A 14,829-nucleotide genomic window follows, 5' to 3' on the forward strand; every position below is an offset into this window, starting at 1 on the left:
TAAGACAAGGAGAATAAGGATGATTAGCTTAAATTTATAGCAAAATAGGGGAAGATTTGCTGAACAATTGATTAGAATTTGGAATACAGAAACGGGAGGCATGAGGAAGTCGAGGAAGAAAGGTTTAAGAAATCAGGACATGAAAGGGTACTTGTTTTTTGTTTTGTTTTTTGTCTTCTGTTTGTTTATGTATGTTTTGTTTGTATGAATACAAAAATTGCTTAATAAAAATATTATAAAAAAAAGAAAAAAAAGAACAGAACAATACAATACAAAAACACTACATAACACTAAACATTAAACTAACATAAGCAAACAAAAACAGTTTAAAACACATCAAAACAATTTCAGTATCTTATCCTTCATTCACTTATTTCCACGACCTCCTCACACCTCCCTTTTTGTATTCCACTTCTATTAGTTGTTTCAGCAATTCCTTTCCATCTTCCTCTGTTTTCTATCCTATAATTATCTTAACACATTCTAACCTTATTTTTCCTTTAATATTCTATTAATCTATTTATACTTAATTCCTTATAACATTTCTACTAAAGCCATATCACTTCATTCCAACATTCTTCTAACATTTATTAATTTTACAGTTAATTTTACAGGAGAAAGGCCTCTGGTTTCTTCAGGAAGGTATATTTAAATACCTTTTTCATTTCATTATAAATCATCTCCCAGAATGTCTTAATCCCTGGGCATGTCCACCAAAGGTGAAAGAATGTACCTTCAGTCTCATTACATTTCCAACATTTATTGTCGGGCAGATGGTAAATTTTTTCAAGCTTGACTGGGGTCATGTACCACCTATAAATCATTTTCATTAAATTTTCTCTTAGGGCATTACATGCCATGAATTTCATACCTGTGGTCCATAACTGTTCCCAGTGAGCCATCATTATGTTATGTCCAACATCTTGTGCCCATTTAATCATAGCTGATTTCACCATTTCATCCTGAGTGTTCCATTTCAACAGCAAGTTATACATTCTTGACAAATTCTTGATTTTTGGGTCTAACAATTCTGTTTCCAATTTGGGTTTTTCCACCTGGAAACCAACTTTTTTGTTCAATTTGTATGCCTCCATTATTTGGTAATAATTGTGCTTGGAATAACTTTATCTCTTTCAGGATCTCCTGTGACTTTGGTTTTGCTCTCAGTTTCTTCTCTCCTTCCTTTATTTTCCCCAGGATTTTATCCTTTTTTTCATTCTGAATTCTCTTCTTAATTACATTCTGTTGTATTAGGAATCCTCTCATAACCGCTTTGCTTGCATCCCAAATTACTCTTTTTTCCACTGTAGTATTCATGTTTATCTCGAAATAATCTCTTAGAGTTTTTTGGGCCTTCTTAGTCACCTCTTCATTTCTGAACAAAGTATCGTTCATCCTCCATCTAAAGGAACCGATTGGCGTCAATTTCATTTCCATCTTCACAGCATTATGGTCAGAACAAGTTTTGGGGCAAATCTCCACTTTGCTGATCTTCCGAACCAATCCCCTGGTTACCCAGATTTGGTCAATTCTTGTCCATGTCATTTTAGCCTCAGACAAGAAAGTTCCCTCTCTTCCCAGAGGGTTCTTCATTCTCCAAATGTCAACTAAGTCCATACTTTCAATCATGTCAAAAAAGGTTTTTGGTAGTCTACCATCTTTGGTGACTACCTGTCTCTGTGCCTTATCCATATTTGTAGACACTCCATTCATATCTCCCATCAAGATCATATTATAGTCCATATAATCCATCAGAGTCTCGTGTAGCTTCTTAAAGAACTCCGATTTTCCATCATTTGGTGCGTAAATACCTACAATCAGGAATTTCTCTCCTTGTGATTGAATTTCAATTGCAACAAATCTTCCTTGGTCATCTTTGAATATGAATTTCGGTGATAGGCTCTCCTTTGCATAAAGGACCACTCCTCTTTTTTTAACTTTATCTGAAGAGATAAATTCTTGGCCCAGTCTTTTATTACTCAATATCTTCCTGTGTAGCCTTATCACATGTGTTTCTTGTAAACAAATCAAGTCCAAATGTTCTTTTTTCAATAAATGAAAGACTCTCCGCCTTTTTTCTGGAGAGTTCAATCCATTCATATTCCAGCTCGAAGCCCGCAGCGCCATCATGTAATTACACTGGTATGCCTCTAACTGCACCCAATGCTTGCTCTTCTTCTGTTGGTGGTGGTGGTGACACGTTCACTGGGAGATCCAATCCAAAGGATAATGCTGATATATCCAATATTCCCCTGTTTGGTGATCTTCTATCCAATGCTCTTTGCTCTAATCCTCTATCCGATGATCTTCTATCCGATGCTCTTGGCTCTTTTCCAAGTTCCTTCTGCAGATCTTCTTCGTATTTATACAAAAACTTTACTTTATCTTCTACTGATCTTATTTTTATTTTCCTTCCTTTGAAACTGAAAGATAGACCTTGGGGAAACTCCCATCTAAAGATGATTTTATTCCTTCTCAGCAGGGCAACAATATCTCCGTAGTTAGACCTAAGATCCAAAAGGTATTTCGGGACGTCTTTAAAAATTTCCACTCTTGACTGTTGTACTTCTAGGTTCTTCTGGTAATGCCAACCCAAGATTTTATCTCTCTCTTCTTTAGTTCGAAGTGTGATCAAACAGTCTCTTATTCTGTTCTTCTCTTTTTTCCCTCCTCTTCCAAGTCTGAAGGCCCTCACAATTCTAAACTCTTCTTGACCCAAGTCCAAGCCCCAAAAGTCAGCAAGTTCCTGTGTGAGAAAGTCTGTCAAACTTTCCTTTTCCAATTCAGGTAGGGCTCTGATCCTCAAATTCGTCTGTTTTTCTTTAAGTTCAATCATAGCAAACGTCAACTTATGTTCATCAAGTTGCCTCTGTAGGGCTGGGACTCTCTCCCTCTCCAGTTGTGTTACTTTACATTCAGCAGCAACGGCTTTCTCCCTGGCTTCCTCCGCAGTTTGCCGTATCAAAGTAGATTCCTGTATCAATTTCTGGATGGTTTCTGTATTAGTATTCACCTTTAGTCCCAAATTATTTATACTTTCTGTATTTAAGTCGATTTTAATAGTTGCAGCATCCACTTTCACATTTGCCGCATCCACTTTCGTATTTGTCGCATCTGCTTTCTTGTTAAGCTGTTCCAATGAATCATTTATCTTATTTAATGCAACCGCTAAGGCCTCTTCTGTCAACATTCCTCTTGGTTTTGAATGTACTGGTACAGAAGCAGCAGCAGAAGAAGCAGGGGGGCCTGATGTTGAACCTCTCCTGGGTTGCTGCCAAGTCCTCCCAGACCTTAATGTTTTTTTCAGCAGTTGGCTGGTCTGTTTTTTCCTTTCCATTTGCCATAACACTTAAAAGATTCAAGGTCAGTCCCAGAATCTCACAGTTTTTTATCTTGCAGCTGGAAATTCCCCTAGCCCAGCTCTTGTAAAGCAACCAGTTTCAAAGACTTCCACTAGGGGAAAACAGTTTCTATTTATAATAGTCAATAATGTCCTCTTTTAAACACAACTCAAACAATCCAAAATTAGTTTCAGTTTTCAGTTACTTTTACTCCTTTTTAAAAGCGACCGGAGACAGTAGAAACAATGTATTTCTCTTATTTTGCTAGCTGTCAATGAACGTTCTAAACACTGTCAATGAACATTCCAAAAAAAAAGACATCAGTCCTGCTAGCAGCCCATTTGCAGGGTCAGAGCGGCAGTATTTTAGCTCTCTTCGCTCTCTTCTAAAGGCATACTCAGTTCGCAACTCCCCCCCCTCTCCTGCCTCCAAGGGGGGGGGTTAATGTTCTTTGCCGATGGAGATTTAGTCTTTTACAAAAAGGCTTTCCAAGACTTCAGCTTGCAGCCTCATTGCTTCAGTCTATTTACAAAAGGGGAAGGCGGACTTCCTGCATTGAACCTCCCCGTTTCGATACCAAATTAAACGTTAAAAATCCAATTCTCCCTCTTCAGCTCTACTCACGGGTAATTACTTTGAAGTCAAATTGTCCATAGGAAAAAGTCAGTGCTCTCCGGCAACAGCTATGGGGCTTCGCTCCGTGGAAGAAGCAGACGAATCGAAGCACCGCGCCGCTCACCCCACGTCGCTCCGGACCCCCGAAACCGGGTTTCCCCGCGAGTAGGGGAGGCGCAAAGGGTGCCCGCCGAATCCCACACTCACAGGCTTCTCCCGCCTGTGATTTTTTGCGGGTCTCCGCCTTCGCCGTGGCGGCCATACCCAGATTCCCATGGAGCAAATTCCTCCCGATCAGAGGAATTCCGCCATTACCGGACGCACCAACCCGGAAGTCAGATGGGAAATATACAAACTCTTGAGTCCTTTCTGACTCATCAGAAGAATCCACAACAGTGTTCTTAGTGTCTACTTTTCCATATTCATCAACATAAACAGCATGGTGTGCATCTGTCTTACCAGTTTGTAAGTCCATAATTCTGTATCCTTTGCCTCCAGAGGTGTATCCCACCAGGATACCTGCTTTTGCCCTGGAGTCAAGTTTGGTTATGTGTTCCTTGGGCACGTGGAAGTAACACGGACTTCCAAACACACGTATGTGCGACAGATTGGGAGCTTTCCCATGCCCAAGTTCAAATGGTGTGTGCTCTGCCCCTTTTGTTGGCAGTCTATTCTGCAAATAGACCAACGTGTATACTCCTTCGGCCCACAGCTTCTGTGGCAAACATGCATCCTTTAGCATGCACCTTGTCATGTCCATAATGGACCTAAACTTTCTCTCAGCTATGGCATTCTGCTGTAATCTCACCCACCAAAACCCTCTTCAGTCTTTTTGCCAAAATGTCTGCAAAAATTTTGTAATCCACATTAAGCAATGATATAGGGCGGTAGTTCTTAATCTGGTTCTTTTCAATATATTTGAAAGATAGACCTTGGGGAAATTCCCATCTAAAAAGGATTCTATTTCTTCTCAATAAACCCACAAGATCTCTGTAGTGGGTCCTTACATCCAAAATATGTTTGGGTATATCCTTGAAGATCTCCACAAATGAATCTTCAATTTCCAGAGTTCTTTGATAGTGCAAATTTAAAATTTTGTCTCTTTCTTCCTTTGTTCTTAAGGTAATCAAACAGTCTCTTGCTCTGTTCTTTCTTTGTCTTCTACCAAGCCTAAATGCACTCACTATCTTGAATTCTTCCTTCCCCAGGTCCTGTTGCCAAAAATCTGTAAATTCCTTTGTAAGGAAGTCTGCCAGGTTGTCTTTCTCACTTTCCGGTACTGCTCTGAGTCTTAAATTCCTCTCTTTCCCTTGTAATTCAATCATAGACAGTGTCAAATCATGATCCTCAAGTTTCTTATATACCGGTGGTATCTTCTCTTGGACAGCGGTTGCAATCTCCTTAGCTTCCTCAGCTAACTTCTGAGTCGAGGCCGATTCCTCCAATAATTTTTCAATAGACTGTGTATTAGAATTCACCTTCTTTCCCAGTTCATTTATATACTTGTAGTGTTCAAATCAATTTTTGCTGAGGCCTCAGCTACTTGTTTATTTGTCTCTGCAACCTGTTTAGCTAGGTTTTCCAGAGATGCATTAATTTTACCAAGTGCCTGAGCCAATAAGTCTTCTGATGACATAGCTTTTAGCTTAACTTGCGAAGCAGCAGCTCCCGCTATGCCTGCTGCTCCGGATGTTGAAGCCCTTCTCTGCTGTGTAGTGTCAGTTTTGTATTGTCTACCAGACCTGGTAGTCTTTTCCTGTGTCAGCTCTATCTTCCCTTTCTCATTTGCCATAGCACTCCCATACAAAATCCAAGGTCAGTCTCACGTCTGGTAACTTTGTTTTGAAAAGGAATTTTCCAGGCTAAGTTGCTTAGTGGCTTAATAATTGTTACAACATAATCTCCTCTAGGGGGACACACTTCCAACTTCACTTACAACTTTTAAAACAAATATAGTCCTTATAAGTCCCCCTTATCCCCTAAAGAGCCACCGTTTCAATTAAAAGTTACTTTTTGGTCCAAATCAGTTCAAAAAGCAATTGTATCCTTTCACAGAGTATCAGTATTCTTTACCCTTAACGTGTTGACAGCTGTCAAAGGCAGTCCGTTCCCCGGTTTTGGAGGCAGCAGATATAGCTTTACTTCCCTCTTTCCTTGCAGGTAAATAATGCTCAAAATTCTCCCCTCCACCCCTGCAAACAGGAGGGGGATCGCTTTCTTGGTGTTGGATTTGGAATCTTTAAAAGACGTCTTTCAAAGTTACAGCTTTACAATCTCTTTGCTTTGCTCTATTTACAAGCCAGGAAGGCAGACTTCCTTTTTATACCTTTCCCGTTTCGGTACCAAATTTACTCAATTTTTCTTCAATTTTTATTTCTTGCTCCTACTCACGGGTAGTTGCTTTGAGTCCCAATTGTCCAGAAAGAAATCAGCGCTCTCCGACCATGGCTTGCGGCTTCACTCCGCGAAGAGGGTAGACGACTCTCAGCTCCGCGCCGCTCACCCCCGTTCCGTTCGGAAGCCTTTAAAAAGGCTCCTTCGCAGTAGGGGGGGTGCAAATGGAGCCCGCCGAGTCTCCATGCTCACAGGCTTCACCGCCTGTGATTTCTTCGGGTCTCCGCTTCGCCGCAGCGGCCAGACCCAGACCTCGCAGAGCCGGTTCCCTCCGGAGCTCAGAGGGAACCCGCCATTAATCGCTGGCGCTGACCGGAAGTCTCTCAATTTATATTCTTTCACTCCAATTCTTTTTTTAAAAAAATTTTTTATTAAAGGTTTTTTTTTATAACAACAAAAACAAAACAATACAATACAATACAATACAATACAATACAATACAATACAATAAACACAACAAACAAACAAAAAACAAGTACAATTTCAGATCTTATTTTCTTGTACCTTACTTCCCCGACTTCCTCATGCCTCCCTTTTCTGTATTCCAATTTCTAATCATTTATTCAGCAAATCTTCCCTTATTTTAACTTAGTTTGATCTTACTTATTCTCCTTATCTTATCATTACCAATAGTAACCATTTATTTTTCTAATCCAACATCATTTTAACTTTCATTAATTTTATAATATTTCTTTAAATAGTCCTTAAATTTTTTCCATTCTTCTTCCGCTGCTTCTCTTCCCTGGTTTCGGATTCTGCTCGTCATCTCTGCCAGGCCCATGTAGTCAATCACCTTCATCTGCCATTCTTCCAAGGTGGGTAGATCTTGTGTCTTCCAGTACTTTGCAATGAGTATTCTTGCTGCTGTTGTATCTTTCACTCCAATTCTTATTCCGTGTATCTCTGAAGTTTTCCTTATCTTATTTGTAATTATTTCTAACACCATAATAAACAAAAGAGGTGACAGAGGGCACCCCTGTCTTGTACCCTTCAAAATTTCAAAGGATTCTGTTAAGTTATTATTAATAATTAGTTTAGCACTTTGTTGTGAATAAATTGCTTTTATTCCTTCCAGGAATGTGCCCTCTATCCCTGCCATTTCCAAACATTTTATTAGAAAATGCCAGGATACATTGTCAAAAGCCTTTTCGGCGTCAATGAATATTAATACCACGGGGATCTCATTCTTGCATTCTAAGTATTCAAAAAGATTTTTTATATGTCTTATGTTGTCTTTTATTTGCCTGTTAGGTAAGAAACCGGCTTGATCATTATGAATGAATTTGACTAAGCACTTTTTAAGTCGACTTGCCATTACATCTGCAAAGATCTTATAATCATTATTTAATAATGAAATCGGTCTGTAGTTCTTAATGTTAAGTTTATCCGAGTCAGGTTTAGGTATGTATGCTTCTTTCCAGGACGCTGGTATTCTTCCTCCTCTTAAAATCTCATTCATTACTTCACAAAGCACCGGTGTTAAGAGTTCTTCTAGGACTTTGTAATACCTGGCCGATAAGCCATCTGGCCCCGGAGCTTTCCCCAGTTTCATCTTCTTTATCGCCTCTTGAATTTCCTCTACTTTTATGGGTTTATTTAATAGACTTCTTTCCTCCTCCGATAGTCTGTTAATTCTGTTTTCTTCTAGATATTTTCCTATTTCTGTTACATCTTCTTCTTCTCTTTTATATAGATTTTCATAGAATTTAAGGAAGCTCTTTTTTATTTCATTTGGATCCTCCAAGACTTGTTCTTCTACTTTTACTTTATTGATCACATTTTGTTTTCTCCTTTTTCTTAATTGCCATGCCAGGAATTTTCCAGTTTTATTTGCAGACTTGAAAAAATTTTGTTTCATTAACTTAATTCCCCATTCCACCTCTTGATTTATTAATATTGAGTATTGTGTTTGTAACATCTTACACAGTTGCTTGTTTCTTTCATCATTCAGGTTCTTTTCACACTCTCTTAGTTGGGTAATTAACTCTTCTTTTTTTTGTTCTCTCACCTTTTTTCTATACCTATTTTGTTGTATCAAAAAACCTCTTAGCACTGCCTTGCTAGCATCCCAGACTACATCCATATTTGTTTCTTTATTAATGTTTAGATCAAAGTAGTCTTTCAAAGTGTTTTTAGCCTTTTCAATCACCGCCTCTTTTTCAAATAAGTGATCATTCATTCTCCATCTGTACATACCCTGGGTCTCCCATTTTAAATGTAACATTATTGAGCAATGATCAGATAGTGTTAAGGGCTGTATCTCACATTTTGACACTCTTATTGTTAATTCTCTTGAGATCCAAATCTGATCCAGACTGCTCCAACTCTGATGTGGCTCTGAAAAGTGGGTGAATTGTTTCGTCGTGGGGTTTTTATGTCTCCATATGTCTATTAAATCTAAGTTTTCTTCAAGGTCGTTAAACGATCTTGGAAGTTTCCCTTGATTTAAATTCTTCCTTTTCATGCTTCTGTCTAGTTCTGGTATAGGCACCCCATTTAGATCTCCAAGTAAAACCAATTTATTATTCTCTAGATCCAGCAAAACTTGTTCCAGTTTCTTAAAAAACTCTGTTTTGTTTGTATTTGGCGCATAGACCGTTACCACATTGAGTTTTTCTCCCTGATAGTTAATTTGTACTCCTAGGATTCTTCCTTCCTCGTCCTTGCATACTAATTTAGGTTCTAATTTCTCCTTCACATAAATTACTACCCCCCTTTTTTTCTTAGAATCTGAGTTGATAAACTCTTTCCCCAACTTTTTATTTATTAGAATATGTTTGTGTTTTTTGGCGACATGTGTTTCTTGGCAACAAATCACATCAATGTTTTTTTTCTTTATAATTTTCTCAAATTTATTTCTCTTAGACTTTTTGTTAAGACCGTTCAAATTCCAGGACAAAAACTTAAGGGTCATTTCAATATTTGACTAGCGTACTGTTGGTACTAAAGGGTTAAGAGGTAACAAGTCGCTCTAATCACTGAGCAGCTGGAAGTCATTAAGCATCTAGGAATGTGAGTTAGTTTGTATAAATAGTCAGTTCACCTGTGTGTCCTCCCCTTCCACCCTTTGATCTGACTCGCAGACTCAGTTTGTGGCCATGGGCGTGTTTGCTGATATGAGTTAAGTTTAGAGTAAAGTTTTCTTTATGCCGGAGATAAAAGCATGTGTGCTTTATCGCCAGGGTTTTTTTTTTTTTTTGTAAATAAAGTTTTTTCCTGAGTTCCAAAGTGCTTGCTCCAGGATTCTTCATTGAAAGGTACTGACTCTCCTGCCTTCTTCAACCGCTGCACGAAATTCTCTGCTGAGATAAGATTTATGGCGTTGGAAGTGCACTGGACGTTTACTTAACATTAAACTAATTAAAGTTTAATGGACAGGTTATGGTTGTTTGTACGTCAAGAAGGAGATAAGGAGTGCAGTTCAGAGTGATTTATGAAAGGACTGGAGCGAAGACAGAAGCGGTTGCCGACAACAAAAGCCTTCAAAGCAGCTTGAGTCCTGCAACGTGCCTAGAAAAAGTTTTAAACAGGCACTGCTCAAGGAGCCACCTCAGCAGCTGGGAGACGGTCTACAGGTGTGTGAGTATCGTTCCTAAGCCCCAGGGAGGATGGCAGAGTCCCAGGAAAGTTTTGCTGTCCCGTTTACGCAACTCAATGGGAAAAATTGGCAAGATTGGAAGGCTAGAGTAAGGGTTTGGTTGCAAGCAAAAGAGTTGTGGAGTTGTACTGAAGCACCGCCTTTACAGGCAGCTGCAGACGCGTCTGCAGGAGACAAAGCAGCAGCAGCAGCTTCACAGAAACACGACAGGAAAGCCCAAGGTCTATTAGTTTTGGCAGTGGGGCCGGAGCAAATGCCTTATGTTTCTGAGTTAAAGAACACGCATGAGGTCTGGACGGTTCTGCAGCGGCTAAATTCCAGAAACACTGCTGGGTGGGGCCAAGATCCATGCTACAAGACGTTTGTTTGATTTACGTCTCCAACCGGGAGCGTGTGTGAAAGAACATATTGCCAAAATGGTGTCTGCCTTTAATCAACTAAGACAGCTGGGCATTCCTTTCTCTATGAAGCAGCAGTCATACATATTGTTGTCTTCTCTTGATAAAAGCTATGAGACTCTAGCTTTAACTTTGGAAGCTATGCCTTCAGCTGAATTAACCCTTGAATACATTTCTTCTTGGCTTGCAGATGAACAGGATAAAAGACAAAGAGAAAGAGGTTTATCTTCAAAGGGGAGTTGTGCTGTGCCTAAGAGTGGGGATGCTGAGTTTGAGAACACAGTAAATAGTAAATGCTTTTGCAGCTAGACACTGTTTTCGCTGTGGTTCCTCTTCCCATTTAATCAGGAATTGCACACGTGAACCTGGTCAAGACAGCACCAAGGCCGTTACCCCTAGTTACCAGACAAGGAGTTCCAGGGGACGTCGAAGAAAAGGAGGAGGTCGTGGCTACTCCCACAGCACACAGCACATGGCTTCAGCAATGGCGTGGATGCAAGGGCGTGGCCAAGGCAGCAATCTACACTGGTTGATCGACAGTGGTGCATCTCACCACCTGGTGGCGCCATCTAGTGTCCGTTTGCAGAATTGCAGGCATTTGCAAACCCTTAAAGTTGTGACAATGGCAGATTCAACTAAACGTTCCTTAGAGACCGTAGGCACAGTGTTCTTGAATTGTTTGCATACAGAAATTGATGCCTACGTGCTAAAGGGAATGAAGGGGTGTATTTTGTCTGTGTCAGAACTTGATAGAGGTGGGTTTAAAACTGTGTTTGAAAATGGGGTTTGCACTACTTCAAAGAATAACGTATCTCTTTTGCAGGTGGAATGCAGAAATGGGTTATATTATTTTGAGACAAGTCCAGATGAAGTTGAACAGGTTCATGCTGGTTGTGTGAACTCGCCTACCCATAATTCTTGTGTTCATTTATGGCACCGCCGTTTGGGACATATTAATTTTCAGTATGTTAAAAGGCAACCTGAATTATCAGAAGGGTGCAAAATGAACAAATGTACTAAGTATTTGGATTGTACTGCATGCAAAAGGGCGAAGGTTCATAGATGCAGCTATCCCAGTTCAGATAGGAAATCTGACAAAGTATTCCAACTTGTGCATATGGACCTATGTGGCCCAATGCCTGTTGCTAGCATGGGAGGTTCGAGGTATGCACTGTGTCTCTCGGATGACAAAACAAAAGTCACATGGTTTTTTTCCTCTCAAAACAAAAGCAGATACTGCAGAAACAGTTAAAAATTGGGTTCATGCAGTAGAACTTGAATTCGGTACTAGAGTACTTGCTTTTCAGACAGACAGAGAATTTACCAGGTCTGTGTTGCAGAATTTCTTTAAGAAAAAGGGAATTAAGCATTGTCTGTCTACACCTTATTCCCCCCAAGAAGGAGGCGTGGCCGAACGTAAAAACAGGGTTCTGCAAGAGTTGGCAAACTCTATGTTGTTTGATTCTAAACTCCCTCAAAGTTACTGGGCAGAAGCCTGGCAGACAGCTACTCATATTCTGAACCGAGTATATAATTCGGTAATTGATACTATGCCATATTTTGCTTTATACGGGAAGAAGCCCAAAGTTAATTACTTTCGGGTGTTTGGATCTCAAGCCTATGTACTTATCCCAAAAGCGTTAAGGAAAAAGGGAAGTCCAAGGGCTAGGAAACTCATCTTTTGTGGGTACGAACCACACGCCAAATCTTGGAGGTTCGTGAACCCAGATGTAGGTACTACATGAGTGGTCATCAGTAGGAGCGCTGAATTTTGTGAGCAATCCGGATGGACTCACTTACATGCTAACCCTGACATTTTGAGAGATGATTTAGGCATTTATGCTGAGAATGAAAGTCCAGAGGGTGGTGAGCCAGAAGGGGATGGTGCACATGGTTCAGATACAGATTCTGACCAGGCACAAGGTTCTTCTCCTAAGGTAGAAAAGCCAGAATCTAGGAGTGTTCCAACATCGCCAGTCAGTAGGCCTAGCAGACAGCAAAAGCGAAGCAGGTCGCCTGCAACACCAAGCCCAAGGGAGGTATCTAAACGGAGGTCTTTATCCCTAGGGGCGCACCCAGATATAAAGTCTGAGACAGATTCTGACAGCCAACGGTCAGAGGGGGCACAAGAGGAACAATTGCGCAGATCAAAACGTGCCACAAAGGGCAAACCCCCAGAGCGGTTTAAGGTGACAAGTGTATATGTAAATATGGCACAGTGTGAGCCAGATAGCTATATAGAGGTACAACAGCTTCCAAGCTCAGAAGCCGTAAAGTGGCAGGAAGCAATGGAAAAGGAGATGGCTTCAATGAAGTCTCTCGGTGTGTTTACAAGTACAGAGCTTCCGAAAGGGCAACAAGCTGTAGGTTGTCGATGGGTATATCGTTTAAAGCCCACAACTACTGAGGAGTTGCAATATAAAGCCCGACTAGTTGCAAAAGGTTTTTCGCAGCACAAAGGTGTTCACTATTCTCAAATCTATGCCCCTACTTCAAGATCGGAGTCATTAAGAATGCTTTTAGCCTCTTCAGCTAAGAAGGGAAATAAGTTGTTTCATTTTGATGTCAATGTGGCTTATTTAAATGCAGACTTACAGGAAGTCTATATGACACCACCACCAGGTTTTGAAGGAGACAAGCCAAACCAGGTCTGGCGCCTACACAAATCCATTTATGGGTTGAAACAGTCCGCCCGTAATTGGAATTCCTGCTTAAACGATGCTCTAGAGAGCATGGGGTTCAGAAAGAGCGCAGCAGATGCGTGTCTTTATCTAAAGGGCTCGGGATGTGAACAAGAAGCAGTTTTGATATTTGTTGACGATTTATTATACAGTGGAAAGGACGATAAACTTGCACAACATTTTGCCACAAAGCTTGGAGAAAAGTTTCAGATAAAATCACTAGGCACTGTATCTGTTTATCTAGGAGTTAAAATTCAGCAAGATGAAAATGGGAACTATTGGCTCAGCCAAGAAGCTAAGATCCAGCAGTTGCTGGAAAGGTTTAAAATGGACGACTGTGCTGGTGTTAAAACCCCAATGGAGTTAAGTTACACAAAGGATGCTCACACCGAGCAACAGGCAGAGTTCAGTAATCCCGGGGTTTACCAGTCAGCGATAGGCAGTCTACTCCACATTGCACAGTGGACTCGGCCCGATATAACATATGCTGTCAACATGCTGTGTAGACAAGCTGAAAAACCATCAATGCATGCTTGGAAAGGTGTAAAAAGAGTTTTAAGGTATCTCCAAACTACCAAAAGGTTTCGCTTAAAACTATCAGCAGAGGGCAGCACACAACTTGAATGTTGGGCCGACAGCAGTTGGGCAGATGCTGGACCAGATAGAAAATCAGTGTCAGGTCTTTAAAAAACGTCTTCCAAAGTTACTGCTTTGCAATCTCTTTGCTTTACTCTATCTACAAGCCGGGAGAAGCAGACTTCCTGTTTATACTTCTCCCGTTTCGGTACCAAATTTGATTCTTTTTTTTAAAAAAAAAATTGGCTTCTTACCCCTACTCACGGGTAGTTGCTTTCAGTTCCAATTGTCCAGAAAGGAATCGGAGCTCTCCGACAATGGCTTGCGGCTTCACCCCGCGAAGAGGGTAGACGACTCTCAGCTCCGCGCCGCTCACCCCCGCTCCGTTCAGAAGCCTTTAAAAAGGCTCCCTTGCAGTCGGGGGGGGGGCGCAAATGGAGCCCGCCGAGTCTCCAAGCTCACAGGCTTCACCGCCTGTGATTTCTTCAGGTCTCTGCTTCGCCGCAGCGGCCAGACCCAAGCTTCGCGGAGCCGGTTCCCTCCGGAGCTCAGAGGGAACCCGCCATTAATCGCTGGCGCCGACCGGATTTAAAGACCTTAAATCCACCACCAAAAAAGAAGGATCCCCCTCCTCTTAGCAGGGGTGGAGGGGTGAATTTGGAGCATTAATTTCCTGCAAAGACAGTGAGAAGCAAAGTTTTACCTGCTGCCTCTAAAATCTGGGAACGGACTGCGTTTGACAGCTGTCAAAGTGCTAAGGGCAAAGAATATTGATACTTTGTGAAAGGATACAACTGCTTTTAGAATGGACTTGGATATAAAAGTAACTTTTGATTGAAATTGTGTATACTTAGAGAACAAAGGGGAGCTACTAGGACTATATTTGTTGCAACTGAAATTGGAAGTGTGTCCCCCTAGAGGAGATTATGTTGTAGCAAGCACCAAGTCACTAAACAACTGAGCCTGGAAAATTCCTTTCCAAAACAAAGTGACTAGGCGTGAGACTGACCTTGGACTGTTTATGGGAGTGCTATGGCAGATGAGAAGGGCAAGATAGAACAGACGGAAGAAAAGACGCTCAGGTCTGGAAAACAATACAAAATAGATATTGCTCAGCAGAGAAGGGCCTCAACATCCGGAGCAGTAAGTTCAGCAGGAGCTGCGGCTTCACAACAAAGGCTAAAGGCTATGTCATCACAAGATCCATTGGCTCAGGCACTTAGTAA

The sequence above is a fragment of the Podarcis raffonei genome, chromosome W (genome assembly GCF_027172205.1).
Source record: "Podarcis raffonei isolate rPodRaf1 chromosome W, rPodRaf1.pri, whole genome shotgun sequence".
NCBI classification, from domain to species: domain Eukaryota; kingdom Metazoa; phylum Chordata; class Lepidosauria; order Squamata; family Lacertidae; genus Podarcis; species Podarcis raffonei.